The sequence below is a fragment of the Phacochoerus africanus genome, chromosome 2 (assembly GCF_016906955.1).
Source record: "Phacochoerus africanus isolate WHEZ1 chromosome 2, ROS_Pafr_v1, whole genome shotgun sequence".
Classification (NCBI taxonomy): domain Eukaryota; kingdom Metazoa; phylum Chordata; class Mammalia; order Artiodactyla; family Suidae; genus Phacochoerus; species Phacochoerus africanus.
In genome coordinates this window covers 169,299,386-169,317,523 of record NC_062545.1, presented here as the reverse complement: position 1 = coordinate 169,317,523, position 18,138 = coordinate 169,299,386, and the positions used below count along the sequence as shown (strand labels likewise).

The 18,138-nt window shown below is 41.3% G+C and overlaps 1 protein-coding gene across 1 annotated transcript in view; it reads right to left on the bottom strand.

Moving 5' to 3' along the window:
* GLCE (glucuronic acid epimerase) overlaps window positions 1–10,832 on the bottom strand; it is a 111,743-nt gene extending 100,911 nt beyond the window's left edge. The window contains exon 1 of the mRNA XM_047767171.1: window positions 10,607–10,832. The gene's annotated coding sequence lies outside the window, so the exon portion shown is untranslated. The remainder of the gene's footprint in view (window positions 1–10,606) is intronic.
* Between the last annotated feature and the right edge of the window lie 7,306 nt (window positions 10,833–18,138).

The following is an 18,138-nucleotide window of genomic DNA, read 5'->3' as shown; positions in this document are numbered from 1 at the left end:
AGGACTGGAGCTCAACTTCTCTCCTAAAAACAACAAAAGTCACAACTAAAGACTGAGCAATCTCCACCCAAATAGACCAGAAACCTTAAAAAAGATATCCTACTCCAGAAGAAAAAGAGAAGGCCACATCAAGAGGTAGGAGGGGTGATTTCATGATATAAACAACCCCATACCTCCCAGGTGGGAAGTTCCACAGACTGAAAACTAACTGGTTCACAGAGACTCACCTACAGGAGTGAGAGGCTCTGAGCCCCACATCAAAACCTCACATGTGGGGATCTGGCACTAGGAGAAAGAACCCCTGGAGCATCTGGCATTGAAGGCCAGTGGGGCTTGTGTGCAGGAGCTCCATGGGACTGGGGGAAACGGAGACCCCATTCTTAAAAGGCACACACGGACTTTCAAGTGCACTGGTTCCCAGGGCAGAGCGAGGTCTCCATAGGAATCTGGGTCAAACCTGACTGCAGTTCTTGGAGGACATCCTGGGAAAACAGGGATAAATGTGGCTTGTTGTGAGGGAAGGACATTGAAGGCAAAGCTCTCAGAATGTTCAGCAGCTGCCTTTCTCTGGAGGTGGCCATTGTGGGACAATCTGGCCCCACCTGTCAGTCAGCCAGCTCTGAGAAGCACCAGGGCAAACAACAACCCAGGTGGGATCACAGCCCCGCCCCTCAGCAAACAAGCTACCTAAAGACCCCTCAAGCACACAGCTGCCTCTAATCCCATCCAGAGACTAAGCCCCACCCACCACAGGGATAGGAATCAGCTCCACCTACCAGTGGGCAGGCATCAGCCCCTCCCATCGGGAAGCCTACAGCAAGCCCCCATACTGACTTCAGTCACAAAGGGGGCAGACCCCAGAAGTAAGAGAGGCTACAACTCTATTATCTGTAAAAAGGTCACCACACCAAAAACCTATAAAAACGAAAAGACAGAGAACTATAACTCAGATGAGGGAGAAAGGAAAAACCCCAGAAAAACGGCTAAGTGATGAGGAGATTCTCAGCTTCCAGGAAAAAGACTTTAGACTGTTGATGCTGAAGATGATGCAAGACATTGGAAATAAACTTGGGGCAAAGATGGATAATTTACAGGAAACACTGACCAAAGAGATACAAGATATAAAACTTAAACAAGAAGAGATGCAAAATACAATAACTGAAATAAAAAACTCACTAGAAGCAGCTAACAGCAGAATACAGGAGGCAGAAGAACAAATAAGCAAGGTGGAGGTGGAGGACAGATTAGTGGAAATTACGGCTGCAGCACAGAAAAGAGAAAAAAGATTGAAAACAAATGAAGAGAGTCTCAGAGAACTGGGGGACAATGTTAAACACACCAACATCCATATTATAGGGGTGCCAGAAGAAGAGAGAGAGAAGGGGACAGAAAAAATATTCCAAGAGATAACAGCCGAAAACTTCCCTCACATGGGAAAGGAACCACTCACTCAAATCCAGGAAGCACAATGAGTACCATATAAAATAAACCCAAGGAGGAATACACCCGAGACACATATTACTCAAACTAACCAAAATTAAAGACAAAGAGAAAATCTTAAAAGCAGCTAGGGAAAAGAAACAAGTAACATACAAGGGAACCCCAATAAGGTTATTGGCAGATTTTTCAGCAGAAACTCTGCAGGCCAGAAGGCAGTGGCATGATAAACTTAACGTGATGAAAGGAAAAAACCTCCAACCAAGATTACTCTACCCAGCAAGGCTCTCATTCAGAGTTGAAGGAGAAATCAAAACCTTCACAGATAAGCAAAAGTTGAGAGAATTCAGCAACTCTAAACCAGCCTTACAACAAATACTAAAGGAACTTCTCTAGGCAGAAAAGACAAGACAGCAACAAGAAACAAAAATTCCACAAATGACAAGGCTCACCAGTAAAGGTATATATACAGTAAAGATACGAAATCATCCATGCACAATTATACCACCAAAATCAGAAATCATGAGAAGAGATGGGTACAAATGCAGGACACTGGAGATGAACTTGCAATTAAGAGACCAACAACTTAAAATGATCTCATATACATATGGACTCTTACATCAAAACTTCAGAATAACTGCAAACCAAAAATCTATAATTGATACACAAATAAGGAATCTCTGGAGAAGAAATATATCTCATAGTAAATAAGTACATAATCCACCATGAAGGGGGTCATTTGACATCATTCTTAGAATGGTGAAGTCTCCTTAGATCTGATTCTGATTTCCTCTCTATCAAAGAATTTATGATAACTATAATTAAATAATGCAACTGTACAATTAAATAATACAGTTCTACAATTGTATTATTAATAACCATTTCTCTCCATGGTACAATGTAAGATCTATAAAGTCTCATTTATCACATCACCTAGAATGGTGTAATGCCTATATTGATGAATCAATAAGATGTAACAAATTGTGAGGACATAGTTACATTTACACTGTTTTTTAACCAATTTATGCATTTTATATTTTATGAGGGTATATTATTTTTGTTATTCTTACCAGTTAAGTTATTCTTTTTATTATGCTATATAAAATATTTAATGGTACATAAGGCTTTATAAATTTTAGTTGCATAACAATTTTAATATAATGCTAATTTTTAAAGAAAAATTGAAATGTAATAGATAATACTAAATAGTAAGGATGAAAGCCATACAAAATGTGATAAAGTATAGAATAAATTTCCTATTTGTCTCAGTATATTTTCCATTCCACTTCTCCAGAGGGAGTCACATAATCTGTTTCTTAAGATCCATGGTATAATAATCTATGTGAATGTAATTGTGTTTAAATATATGTATTTTATTCTGTAAAAAAATAAATAAAAATTAAATTTAAAAAAAAGTTGGAGAAATAAAAAAGACAAATATCTAACGCTTCAACTATCAGCATTGCTAACGTTATGGTATACATTCTTACTCCTTCCATGAATATATTTATTCATTTGCATACTGTTTATCCTCCACCAAGCATTTACATCACAGATTTTCCTACTTTGTTAAAACTGTCTGAAAACCTAATTTTTAGTAGCAGCATAATATCCTGTTGAATGGATGTGTAATGATTTAACTACTTCCAATTATTGCATTATTTTCTCTACTACTAACACTGATGAAAATCTGTGTGCACAGATATGTCTTCATACTTGACTACTTTCTTAGGATAGCAATAAAAACATTCAGTCAAAAGGTAAGACCTCAAAAATATTAGACATTGCCACATTACTTTCTATAAAGGTTATTCCAATTTACATGACAATATCAGTATTAGTTTTAAAAGCTTTCTAGTTTGATCTGTCTTTAATTGGTATTTCTTTAACTACAAATGAAGAGCACTGCAAAAAAATTTTTTTTAAGTTTCATATTAAAATAAAAGGTTTTTGTTTTTGTTTTTTTAAATATGTGGCTGCAGGCCACACTTGCAGCATATGCAAATTCCCAGGCCAGGGACTAAATCTGAGCTGCAGCTGCGATCTACACCTCAGCAACAGCAACCACTGCACCAGCCCACGATCAAACACACACCTCTGCAGTGACCCAAGCTGATGCAGTCAGATTCTTAACCCACTGCACCATAGTAGGAACTCCAGAAGATTTTTTTAAAAATACCACATACATTATCACATAAGGTAAAATACTTTATAACTATAATTAATGTTTTATTATTGTAGTTTTTTCTTTTAATAGATAAATTAACTCTCTAATAGTACTACCAAAACTTAACAAAATTCAAAGGTCCAAACAGCTGCCCCAGAGGCAACTATACTGTTACCAGTTTCTTTTAATTATTTATTTATTTATTCACTCATTCATTTAGGACCCTGCCCATGGCATGCAGAAATTCTGGGGCCAGAGACTGAACCTGCACTACAGCATCAACTTGAGCCACAGCAGTGACAACGCTAGATTCTTAACCCACTGAGCCACTAGGGAAATCCACCAGTTCCTTATAGATGCTTCCAGGTATTGTAAATCATGTGTGCGCACTGAAACATTCAACGAATTATGGAGAACATTCATTAAAATACTGTCTAGTTCAGATGTGGTATTGTGTACTAAACTGTATACTAAAAATTAGAAACGGTCTAAAAATGATTAGTATCTGGCCACCGGCCCAGAAGAAAGAAAAGCAGGGTCTGGCAGCATTTGGCAATAACTTTCTATAAGACAAGTGGCCTTAGCTCTTTTTATTATTCAATCAATTATTTGACAATAGCACTTCTGTTTATAGTACCAATTCTGTAGTACTATCCCAAAAAGGAAAGCCAAATTTTTGAAAATGAGACAGTCGATACCTGAAAGAAACACTTTAAAGTACAAATGCTATTTGGAGGTATCTTAGGGGCAAGATACTTTATTCTTAAGTATTTTAGATTTTCTTTGACAGGTACAGTTTTAGCAGAATTTTCATGATTTTCACCACCTAACAATGAAAGTTTGAACTTGAATAATTATAAATGAAATTCATCATCTCCTAAAATCTTATTTACCTAATTAAAAACCAATCAGCCATGATATAAAATATTTTTAAATATATTTTTAAAATACTTTCATGCTAATAGTATAGTAGTAATTTGTCTCACACATCAAAGATCTTTTCGAGCTTGACTTGAATGCCACTGCTAAATAAGTAACTTGAGTAATAAGAGAGGTTTTAATTGGATTCTACAGAGCTTTAATGCTTTAGGGAAAAAATAATTGCTTTGGAGATAAATTTTTTAAGGCCTTTGTTTCCAAAAATAAAATTAGGGGATGACTATTGTTTACCGAATACTAACTCTGTATGGTCCAGGATAAGTGGGGGTATTATGAGAGTTCCTGTTTGCTGGAATTCATGTGTCCTATTCTAGACTAATTGTTAAGAGTATAAAGGCTGCTAAAGAATTGGCACCTAATAGTGGTTGGTAACATTTGAGTAATTTCAAGAAAGAATTTACCAGAGGTGGGAAAAAAGAACCCCTCTTGACTCCCCCCCCTTTTTTTTTTAAGTTCATTTTGAAAGAGTTTATTTTTATAGGAAAATTGCAAAGTACAGAGAATACTCATATACCTTTCACCCACCTTCCCCTAATGTCAACATCCTACATAACCATGGCACATTTATCAAAACTAAGAAATTAACCCTGCCTTTTTTTTTTTTTTTTTTTTTGCTTTACAGGGCCACACCCTCAGCACATGGAGGTTCCCAGGCTAGGGGTCCAATTGGAGCAGCAGTCGCTGGCCTATGCCAGAGCCACAGCAACACAGGATCTGAGCCGAGTCTGCAACCTCCACCACAGCTCACGACAACGCAGCATCCTCAACCCCCTGAGCGAGGCCAGGGATCGAACCCACAACCTCACGGTTCCTAGTCGGATTCGTTTCCTCTGTGCCACAATGGGAACTCCAATCCTGCTTTTAAAAATGAGACTTCAACAAAGTTTTTTTTTTTTTGAACACTTACTATGTGTAACAGAGTGTCTTAGCTGCTGAAACACAATGTTAACAAGAAAATGCTGCGGATAATAATAAACTAGTGAGCTTGGTGCCATTCCTGAACAAATTTAACAAGAAAATGCTGCAGATAATAATAAACTAGTGAGCTTGGTGCCATTCCTGAACAAATTCTCAGATCATTGAAGACTTTTTTTTTTTTTTTTGCCTTGTCTAGGGCCGCTTTCCACAGCATATGGAGGTTCCCAGGCTAGGGGTCTAATCGGAGCTATAGACACTGGCCTATGCCAGAGCCACAGCAACAGGGGATCTGAGCCGCATCTGCGGCCTACACCACAGCTCACGGCAACAATGGATCCTTAACCCACTGAGCAAGGCCAGGGGTCAAACCTGCAACCTCATGGTTCCTAGTCGGATTCGTTACCCACTGCGCCACGATGGGAACTCCCTAAGCACACATTTTTGGTACTCAAGAAAGGAGACCCAGCATGGGTTCAAAGAAGACAAGTACATGCCACACTAGCCTCACTTCTTTTCTTACAGGGTAAGTAAACTAGTAGGTACATCAGGAGATGTTCTGGCCATGGTATATTTAGAAGTATAGCTACATTAATTGGACTTTAAATTTTGTGTTAGACAATAGGTTAAACGCTTTACATAAATTGTCTCATTTAGTCCTATTTTATGAATAAGGAAAGGGACCTCAAAGGTTAAACAGATAGCATTTGACAGTCTTTTATAACATCTTTGTAGACAAGACAGAAAAATGTAGTCTGAATAATTGCATAGGTAGGTTGATTTGTAATTAATTAACGGGCTGATGTTAAAATTAAACTGCAGTTCATTCTTAGTGGTGAGCCTCAAGATGCTATCTTCCCCATGTCCTTTTAAGATGTTTATCATAAGTTACTTTCAAAATTGTGAGGGAGTGCTAGTATGTTATGTGAAGAATTAGGATTCTCTCTTACCCCCTTTATTTTTAATTAGAAAAGATGGTATCTAAGAAAATATTTGTTAATAATTTTATATTTCATGTTTATATCTGATAGGGACTGAATTAAAAAAAAATTGCACAAATACAGGACTGGAGACTAGGAGGCCTAATAGCAATAGATGTGGGTGGACTTTAAGCAGGTGTATGCCCAGGTGTCTCATCTGTCTGAAATTGGTGTCAGTGGTTTATTCTAACTACCCTAAAAGCTAACACCCATTTAACATTATTTTGAAGCATGTTGTCCAAAACAGAGTTGATTACCCTTTTTTACTCTGCATTTATCTTAGTGCTCTCAGTTCTGTTTGCCACATTTTAAGGAGGACACTGACAGACAACTGGAATGAAGCAGTGTCTTGAAACAGATCCTTACACAATACTTGAAACATTTGAGATTTTCAGCCTGGAAGAAGGAAGACTTTAGTGGGGTATATGGTAATGCTTTTCAAACTGAATAACTGATCTTTAATATTCTTCCTAACTTAAATGTGTGATTTTGCAAAACACAAGAAGAGGGATTAAACATATCTTTTTCATCTCCAGAGGGCAGAACTAGGAATAATGAATGAAAGTTAGAGGAGGACCCCTAAGAGGTTAAGGAATTATCCAAGATCATACAGTGAGCCCAGTGAAGACTGGAATTCATGCCTTACGATTTCCTTTCTAGAAACTGGCTTAGGATGTCACATTTGCGATTTCAGAATTTTGAATAATAACTCAAAAGACACTCCGGTGTTGTCATTTTCAGCAATGTAATAATGAAACTATATAAAGCTATTATTATGGTTATATGCCTCACAAGAAAAACATATTTATTAGATGTCCATAAGTTTAATAAAGAGAAATCTCATCCTCAAATCAGTGCCACAATAAAACACCTCCTGCCCTGCCACAAAAAAAAAAAACTATCCTTCTCTAGAGAGTCTAAAAACTTCCTTTTTCAAACTCGGGAAACAAACTTGAAATAAGAAAGGTCTAAGATTAATTTATCTTTATATAATTAAAGATCCAACATCATTAACACGTGTTAACATTTTACTTGGGCCTCAGTCTCTTTCCTATTCCATTGTGCTCCCCTCTGCACCCTATCCCTATAATTTTAGATACCTGAGATACATTTTTTCTTCACTAAGTACACACAGTGGAAGTAGCAACACTGACGAAAGGCCTTTTAAATACAGTACATGCCACAAATTTGCACAGTGACAAAAATGTTTTAATTTTTATTTTGTTTGGCCACGCCTACAGCATGCAGAAGTTCCTGGGTCAGAGATCTAACCAGAGCCACAGCAGTGACAATGCTGAATCCTTAACTGTGAGGCCACCAAGGAACTCCAAAAAGTTTTCATTTTTAAACTTCTCTACTTGAGTAATGTCTGCTCACTGAAACAGATTCAAATAGTATAAAAGTATATCTCTCTTCTGTATCTTTACAAGTCTCTCCTAAAGAAGCCCCCACTTAGAAGAGTTTGGTGTTTATCCTTACAGATTTTTTTTTATGCTTATATAACAGAAGGTGCTAATCCTCAGAGTCAAAATATATTTAACAAACTCTACTGACCATAATCTAATCTTTCTTTAATAATCCCAAGGTAGACCAATATCTTACTTGATTTCTGATTATCATGACAGATATTGATTGTATTATTATTCAGGGTTCAAATGAGATGAACCCCAACTATACTGTTTATTTCTTCCTCATCATTATTTGCTGTCTTTCTCTCTCTCTGGAAGCAGGTTTCATGAGAGCTGGAATCATTATACCTCCAGTGCTGTGAAACTAGCAGATAATCAAATATTTGTTGATGGATCAATATATTTACTTATGAAAGCTGGTTTTAAAACAGCTACTGAAATCTGTTTAATTTGTGACTGGCCTTCAAAAATAATAAGGAAGGAATTCCCTTCGTGGCTCAGCAGAAACAAATCTGACTAGTATCCATGAGGACGCAGGTTCAATCTCTGGCCTCGCCAGTGGGTTATGGATCCAGTGTTGCCATGAGCTGTGGTCTAAGTCACAGACTCAACTCAGATCTGGCGTTGTGGCTGTGGCATAGGCCGGCAGCTGCAGCTCCTATTTGACCCCTAGCCCGGGAACCTCCATTTGCTGCGGGTGTGGCCCTAAAAAGATGAAAAATAATAACAATATTAATAATGAGGGGAAAAAAAGGTCTGTTTAGGGTTTTGTTGGCTACGGTTCCAATCAAATATATCCTCAACTGATCAATTTTTGTAGTTATAAAATTCAATCCAGCATTTTGGTTTGATTTATAACCAAAACAAAACCAAAACCAAAACCAAAGAACTCAACATTTCCAAAGAGTTAGGTATGACTATGTAAAATTTCTTGTATTTTTTTTAATGATTACAAGAGTCAAGGTTTAGGTATAATATCACTAATGTTTCTGGTCCTAAGATCAAAAGAAATGTTATTAAAAAAAACAAACTGTCACTAAGAAAAAGACTAAGGCAGGCAAAATTCTTTGCTTTGACATACTCAAATGTGTTTATCTCAAATTACAGAATTACTATGCGTACAGGTTCCAATGCCTGCCACATGAGACTTCATTTACAGGCCCCTATGATAAAGCAACTATCTAACCAGAAGAATTGTCAAGCAAAAAAGCACAGACTTTCTAATTTATACATTAAAAAGAAGAAGAAGAACACATATGCACAGGTCATTTTATTTGAATTCCACTGAAGCCTGGGGTAGTTACCAAGAATTCTGCAAAGAAATCAAGACTAACTGTACCTCTACAATACAACGGTTAAACGGGATTTTCTCTAAAAGAGCTCTGTGAGCAACCCTTCCAGGTTTCAAATGACGCTTCTGCAGAGCTCTAGCTTTGGAACTTCAAATTCCAATGTGTTATTTGGAGGCTGAAATTATCCCTCTCCACAAGCTTTCCAAAGGACAGAGCGAAGCCAGAACACACTTCCAGCACTACTTGACTGCCTAATACTCCGGCAAGACCTCAGGACAGATCTAATAATGCAGGATCAGCAAAGCAGACCACCCAGAAAAGGAAGCCAAAACCACACAGCCTTCCCTGTCCTCAACAGCTTCCACGCTCACCCGGAAGACACCCGTCTCCTAAAGAAGCTACAGTCCACAAGCCCACTTAAGCTGCTGCCTGCCACTCTCTCGCTCCCAGAGCAGCGAAACCAGCACGCACCCACAGGGATTCCGAAGCAGAGACAAGAAAATTGCAGAACAAATCCACTATTTCTCTAACTAGCCAACAACATGGATAAATCCTTCAACTAAGCATTGAGTAAATCTCATCTGAGAGAAAGATCTGTTCCAGGATGCTGACCAGCCACTGAGCTGGCTCGGGATGCCACCGGAGCCCCCTTGCCGCCCTGAGCCGACCCAGCGCCTGCAGAGCTTCGTCCTTCCTTCGAGATCACCCGGGGACCCGCTAACTCGCCCTGTCGCCCCCCAAAAGACTGAAGACCATGCCAAGTTACCGCCCCCCTCTGGGCAAAACAGAAACCCTAATAAAAACGCTGGTCTCCGCGATAAACCCTTTCGCCCCTAGCAGCCCACCAAGGCGACCCTGGACCCTGCAGAACGCATATATAACGCCCTCCAGCCTGGAGACCTCGATAAATAGATCAATCCTCCCGGGACCCCAATACACCGCTTCTTCTTCCCAGGATGCGAAACAAGACGCCCACTCCCGCTCAAAAGACCCTAAAGACCCCACGGATCTGCCCCTTCAGAGACCTAGGACCTTGCTAAACTGAATCCTCTGCCCTCAAAGAGCATGGGACCGCGAGAAAGGACCCTTCGTCCCGAAACCTCGCCATACCACCTCACGGAACTGAAGGACCCTGATAAATCTCCCTCGACATCGAAGAGCCGGGACCTTCTACGCCTCCACCCACCCCCCACCCCAAAGCCGGAAGAGCCCCAGGACCCTCAATAAAACGCCTCCTCACCCCAGGAGCCCTGGCACGCGCTACACCGCCCTTGCGCGCCCGCACCCAGATCCCACCCCACCGCCTCCTCGTCCCCAGCACTCCTGAACCCCGACAAGCCTCACGCCCACCAAGCAGCGCCGCGCTGCCCAAGGAGCCGCCCCCGTCGGGAGCCCGCCTGCCCCGGCTGCTCCGTGTCCCCGCTCCCCGACCACTCCTCAGCGCAGACGCGCTCTGGGCTTCCTCACCTGGGCAGCGTCGGAGGACGAGCGGGCCAGGAAGCCCTGAGGAAGAGAAGGAGGCGGCGAAGAAGGGACGGCTCAGGCCTGCGTCTGCGGTAGCTCCAACCCCTCCGCGAGGAACCGCTTGTGTGAGGAGAACCCTCCCGCTCCGCGCGCAACCGGGAGACCGAGCCACAGCCGTGCCCACAGCTCTTCCCGCGAGATCCCAGCCACAGCGAGAGGCGGGGCCAGGGAGAGGGGCGGCCACGGTGGCTGAGTGACAACTCCGAGAGCCTGGCGGCTGCGGCGCGGGAGGCGGAACCTGGATCCTAATACGACCAATCGTAAAACAAGAAAGGTGATTCGCCCACAGCTTCTCCTCTCCCCCGCCCCTCATCAATAAACGAGGGCTAAAGTAGCAGTGACCTTAAGCAGTCTGGGGCAGTGGAAGTTTGTGGGAAGCAGTTCTGGATGCCGTCTTATCTTGTGTGTGGTCCTACCCAGCCTCCGTACTTATACCTGGTTAGAGAAGAAGGCGGTTCTCACACCGCGGGGGGCTGAGACGGTATTTTCCTTGGCTACAGCGTGGCCTGAAGTACTCAAGAGGTTCACCTGTTTGAACGCCCACACTTCTCAGGTTACCCTGTCTAAACCTCTTTCCCCCATCCGGGCCTCTCCTCCCTCCCCACCTCACACAGGGAGCCATTGTTGAGATGCATGTGTTTTCCAAACCCCTACTCGGGACGTCTGTCTGACAAATGACTCTTTTGATTGATGTTTACTTCTACTGAAAGCCTTCTAGAGCAGTAAAAAGTAATCCTCACTGAGTCACCAATATAACAAATTCCAAAATTACATGAAGAGTTGTATCTCTGTGGACCTCAGTGTCTGGCACACACAGGGCTCTGAATAAATGTAAAAGGAATGGCTGAAGAATATGATACTTAAATACAATTCTCTCTCAGTATCTTGGGAATTGTTTCCAAGTGCCCTGAAGATACCAAAATAATGGATGCTCGAGTGCCTTATGTAAAATATCTGTAGTATTTGCATATAACCTACCTCCTGTAGACATTAAATCTTCTCTTGATCACTTATAATACCTAATACAGTGTAAATACTACGTAAATAGTTGCCAGCGCAACTTCTTAAATTTTGGGGGGGAATTTTTTCCTGAATACCATGGTTGGTGGAATCCACACATACAGTCAGTGGCTGACTATGTATGAAATCTGGACTCGGTCCAGAAAATTCAGGCTTTCCTAGCCTTCCTCTACAATGACAGCCAGTTTCTCCACCCTGAAGTCCAGTCACTTTATTATTATGCCTGTCCTATAGCCTTCATTCATTCCACCTTTCCACAGCAAGAAGTGTTCTTTCTCCTCATCAAGGTTAATCTCTTCACCTGTGCACTGGATCACAGCCATTCCCAGATTTTGATTAATCAACTATCCTTTCCCCATTATCAGTTTTCCCCTTTAAGCTAGCTTTTCTCTCCCACAGACACATTCAGTCTCCTCCATCCTTTGAACAGAACAAAAACTACCCAACCTCGTCAAGCCTTTCAAACTACTCTATCTCCTTTCTTCTCAGAATCACCGTGCTTGAGAAACTTAAACTATCTTTGCTGTCTTTACCTCCTCATCTCTTATTTACCCCACTACACTGTTGCTTATACCCACACAATCGGCTTTTCTTTCAATGGTCACAAAAGACTTCTTTCCTCTTTCTATTTTGGGGCATCTTTCCCAGTGACCACTCTGCAGCCTTTTGATAATGCCAGCCATCTACTTCTACCTGCCTAACTACATTCTCCCGATTCTCTAGCTACTCTCCTGATTTTTTTTTTTTTTTTGGATGGAGGGTGGAAAACTCTTTATTCATTTATTTGAAAACTGTTGCATATTGGTGTCTCCTTATCTTATAGCCATACCTGTAAGATTTTAATAAGATTTTTCTTACTCCACACATGGTTCCACACTTTTGAATGCCACTTAGTGGCTCAGACACTGGAAAGAAAACTCTATTCTTGACTCTATCCTCTCCATACACAACATCTCTCCAATGCCCAGTTTCACAAATTATACCATTCTGTGATTCCTTTATTAATCAGTGTAGCAGAATCTGGCTGTGTCTAAATGTGAGAAAAGAGAAAAGCTATGAAGCATACTTAGCCTGGACTGGAGCTTGAAACATTTACATTTGACTTCTAAATTCAGATGCTTTGGAAATGGAAGCTTCTGAAGAGGTCCTGTGTGAAGGGTACACAGGCAGGTTGAATACTAAAAAGGCAGTAAGCCACCCACCATCTGTCTTCATGGCACGATGCTTCACTCTGTGGCCTGAAAGTCATGCTCTGTCCTCGCAACCTCTCCATCTGGTACCAAGTGCACCCTTCAGCAAATTGTGTGTTGAGAGCTGTCAAGGAGCCAGACCACTATGGTTTCTGTTTTTGAGATCCAAGCCTAGAATTCAGCTGTAGGTCCTGTACATCTTCCAGTAATGCTGTGGATGATTCCAGCAGGAGGCTCTATCTCTTCCTTGATCCCAGGACTAAAGTCTACTCATAGCCTCACTTTCGCCATTTGTGGCTGGTCTTTGCCAACCAGCAGCAGAACAGAACCAGCTAACATCTTACTCAGGTCTTAGCACCTGCTTCCTGAAGCAGACCTGTTAGTCCAGGTGGATGCAACCCAATGCTTCTTTCCCTGTTCAGAATCCATCATTGCTGGTATCCCACTATCTGAGCAAATGCTGGGAATACCTCTTCCTGGCATATTCTTGAGGAGCACAGAAGACAGTATTGTCAGAGAAGCTAGAAGAAGAAATCTGGCTCTCTCAGACCCAACTTCCACTCCACCTTTTTCAAGTTTGGAGGAGCACCTATTTGGTTGGGTTAGGAGGCTGAAATTCTGATGAATTACCCCAAGGCTGGGGGAGCAGTATCATCTGTCCATTTGCTGACCACAGGCTAAACCTCTGAGTTTGGTTGGTTTTGCAGATACCCAGTTACGAAGGGGGAAAATCAAGAGGGTTGTAGTGGTTTTAAAATATGTCCACAAAATTTTTGATATGTCTCCCTTCAAGAGGTGGAACTTGGGAGTTCCTGTCGTGGCACAGTGGTTAACGAATCCGACTAGGAACCATGAGGTTGCGGGTTCGATCCCTGCCCTTGCTAAGTGGGTTAATGATCCGGCATTGCCGTGAGCTGTGGTGAAGGTCGCAGACGTGGCTCGGATCCCGCGTTGCTGTGGCTCTGGCGTAGGCTGGCAGCTACAGCTCCGATTAGACCCCTAGCCTGAGAACCTCCCATATGCCGCGGGAGCGGCCCAAGAAACGGCAAAAAGACAAAAAAAAAAAAAAAAGAGGTGGAACTTAATTTCCTTCTCCTTGAGTATGGGTTAGACCTGGTGAGTGATTCATGTCTAGCAAAGAGAATATGGCAGAAGTGACAGTGTATGACTTCTGAGACTAGGTCAGAAGAGACATTGCAGCATCTTCCTTAGTCTCTCTCTTTGATCACTCACTCTGAAAGAAGCCAGCTGCCATGCCATAAAGACATTCAAGCAGAGGCCCACAAGGCAAGAAATTTAGGCCTCCAGCTAACAGCTGTGTGAGTGAGACCCCATTTGGAAACCCCAGTCCAGTTCCAGTTAAGCCTTCAGGTTCCTGCAGCCCCGAGCCAACATTTTGCCATAATCTCATGAGCCAAGACCATCCAGCTAAGCCTCTCCCAGATTCCACACAGAAACTGAGTAAAATAATCATGTGCATTGTTTTAAGCCACTTCCTTTTGGCATCATTTGCTATGCAGCAATAGATAGCTAATACAAAAGTGTTGAGAGTCGTGTAGTCTCTCCTATGCCTGGACAGAAATCAAAAAACTCACATCAGGCACTAACTTTACCTAAAAAGCCAAGAACGATGGATTTTTAGCTGTAATGGCTACATCTAAAAATCAAGTGGTGCTGCACCAAAAGAAAGTGGAAGAAATCATTTCTTGGTGGGAACAAAGATTCCAGGACCTCCAGGCTATTAGGAACATCACAGCAATTGGATACTATAACAGTCGTTGGAGCCACTTGGAGGCAGTTAGTAGTAGGTCTTGAGCAGCCTTTGCACTCTCAAAAGCTTAGAGTGCCTCACAAATGTACTACTGTCATCCAATTTTGTGTGAAAGTATATGTTTCCATGAAACATCCTCTTAACCCATCCATATTAACCAAGAATAAAAAATTGAATATTCCGTCTATAGGGGTCCTGTCAAAATGAAATTGACATCCTGACACCATTAAGTGCCCATGTGAGAGCAGAGTGTGTTTGACAGCAAGAAGATTGAAATTCTTTCTTGAATATAAGATTATATTTCTGAAGTCTTAACATTGTGAATTATGATTCAGTGGGAGAGCAATTTCCCTATTAAACAAAAAAATGAGGAAAAGAGATAAAAGGAGACCAGTTAACAGAGTTACATACATTGCCTGTCTAAATTCATTTTACATCTTTAAGAACCATCTAGATGGGCCATATATACAAAGAGTCAAATAATTTACAAGTTGACCAGAAGGTAACTTACAGCTAAGAAGGTATATTTGAGATTCACTTTCAGTTCCCAATTCAAGCAACCATAACATAGATGTGGATCTTTCATTTCCTTTAGCAGTGAGGGCAAAAATGAAGTCTTTGAACAACAAGATCCTAGATACTCTGAATTTTATACCCTTCTCTCAACCCCTCATCATCACTTTTTGAATAGCTGCTAAGTTCAATGCATTGCGAAGATGGACAGTTTAGGCCAAACTTCCTGCCATTCCAAAAAAAAAAAAAAAATCATATGAATGAGATTAGAATCCAAAACATATGGTGGTAGAATTCCCTCGTGGCTAGTGGGTTAAAGATCTGGCGTTATCACTGCTGTGGCTCAAGTCACCACTGGGGCACGGGTTTGATCTCTGGGCCAGGAACTTCCACGGGCTGCAGGTGCAGCCAAAACAAAACAAAAAACATGTGGTGGTGCTTTGCACGTAGTACTCAACTGATAGCAGGTAAGTTGATTAAAAAGCATCCTGGGCAACCGCTCTTGGTTACCTAGCCAACAGCAAGAACCCCACCCCCCCGCTTTTTTTTTTTTTTTTTTTAAGAGAACTCTGCTTTTGTTCATCAATGTTTCAGCCCCAGGAATTAACCTCATTTGAACTAATCCAATCTCAGCTATTCCATTCCCCTTTGCCAGATATTAATGTAGACAGAAATTCAGAACCAGGAGAGCCCACGTAATGTGGTAGAATGGATATATATGTTGTGTTTTTTTTGCCTGACATCCTTTTCCCCTTCCAGTTATAGTATCTATCCACCCAACTCCTACTATCTGTTAAGGCAGTTATATGAAGTACTCCACGCATGGATTCTGGGAGTGGAAATATGACCTAGATGTGGTTAATGAGAGCATCACAGCAAGAGGTTCAGCCAAGGCATGTGACCCATCCTTCTCTGGGACTTCAGTTGGAACATTTAAGAAAAAGAAGCTCATTTTTCCTGAGGTTGTTAAGCTGGTAGGATGTAAGCCTTGAGTTTATTGGACCACCACATGAAACTTATTGTCATCCACTCCCTGGCAAAACTAACTCAGAAAGAAAGAAACAGATCAAAATAATCAACAGAATTAGAAGAAAGAGAAGGATTACTGATAATATTTTACCTAAAGTCATTTTTAAATTCTGTCCCTGGACTTATCAATTACACGAACCAGTAAGTTCTTTTTTTTTTTTTTTTAACTTAAATCAATTTGAGATAGGCCTTATCACTTACAACTGAAAGAGTTCTTACACAGTGGCTAGGGACTTGCAGAGAAAGTGAGATATAAGCTGTACTCTTGGGGTAAATCAAAGTTTGGTAACAGAAGAGAAGGAGGCACTTCTGGGTGGAGTAAATAATGTAAACAAAGCTTATAGTTACGGGTAAAAACATCTGGTAGAACAAACAATTTATCTTACAGAATAAGTGAATACAGAAGTTTGGGTCAGAATTAGATTAAAGATGGGCTTGAAGGCCAGGTGAAGTCTTACCTGTATTCCATACACAACTTTTTTAATCTGAAGAGTCACCTGGTCAAATCAGTGTCTGGGGAAATTTAATCCAGTAGGATCTCACAGGTTGGACTGAAAGCTCAAATGTGAGGCAAAGAGGACAGAATCCAAGTACAGAGCCTGCCTAAGATGTGATGACCATAACAGCAGGTGACTGCTCAGCAGGGCAGAGCTAATCAGTTTTTAAATTACCAAATGGTAAGGGAACTCTTGAAGAGGTTTTTACTTTGAAACATGGTACCTGTCATCATAAGTACTTATGACTGGTACCTACCCAGTACTTGTGACTGGTCATGTATACATTCCACAGATGTTTAATATGAGCCCCTCTGCCAGATGTTTGGTACATAATAATAAATAAGGTATCTGTGAAGACTAGTCAGTGAGGTACACATCCATGAAACAAATAACTGAACACCACCATGACGGACACTCCTAAAGTTACTGGGTGCTATGAGATCATGTATCAGAAACCTAATCCAGTATCATTAGGTCCCTAGGAGTCAGCGAAGGCTCCCCAAAAGAAGTACCATTTAAAGTGAGACCTGAAGCAGGAGCTGGAGTTAGCATGGTGAAAGGGGTTGACGAATAGAACACCTCAAGCAAAAGCATGCTTAGATGGTATTTCTATCAAAGATCTGACAAAATTCTGATGTGGTTTTCCTCTGACAGTGCAGAAAAAGTCTAAAGAGTTAAGTAGGACGCTGGATTGTATAGGGTCTTATGTGCAATGGAAAGGATCTGGAAAATTATCCTAGGAGCAATGTTAGGTTTTTCTGAGATTGGTCAATTCCATTCTCTGATGTAATCACAAAAAGGAGCCAGTGAAGGCACCCACTTCATGCATATTCCAAGTGGGTGGTCACCAGATAGTGGGACTCTAAGGTTTCGGAGAAAGTCCTCTACTTTGAAAATCTCTCTCCTGCCTCCAAACTGATTTTTAAAATGTAGTGAATACAGGCTGTTTGATATGACAATGGAAGATCAAAGGTCCAATGCTAATTTCTCCAGGAAGAGGAGCACTAAGGTGCAAACACCTGATAACTGAAACTGCCCTGAAAACAGGCTTTGAGGTCACAGAGAGGTGGAGGACAGGGGGAAATCTGATGCAGAAAGCAGGAAGAAGGAAAGTCACTGAGGGAAGAAAGGGCACATGAAAGGAACCCCAGAGGCACTAGAGAGAATACGTTGTATACAGTACTTGCTTAGCAAATATTTGGAAGGAGAAAAGGAAGAAAGAAATCTCATCATTTTATCAAGTCTTGCCATCTATTCCAGGCAAGAAAACTAGCTCTATTCTCCTTGAGCCCACACATACAGAGTATTGGGAATTCTAGGGGCATGGAGAGGAGAAACAGCATGAATGCATTCTCCAGAAGTCCTCAGGGTGTGTAGAGCATGACCTGTGCTCCAGCTGGTCTCCAGGAACAGAAGATCAGACCATGGCTTTGTCTTCCATCCAACTTTTCCCCA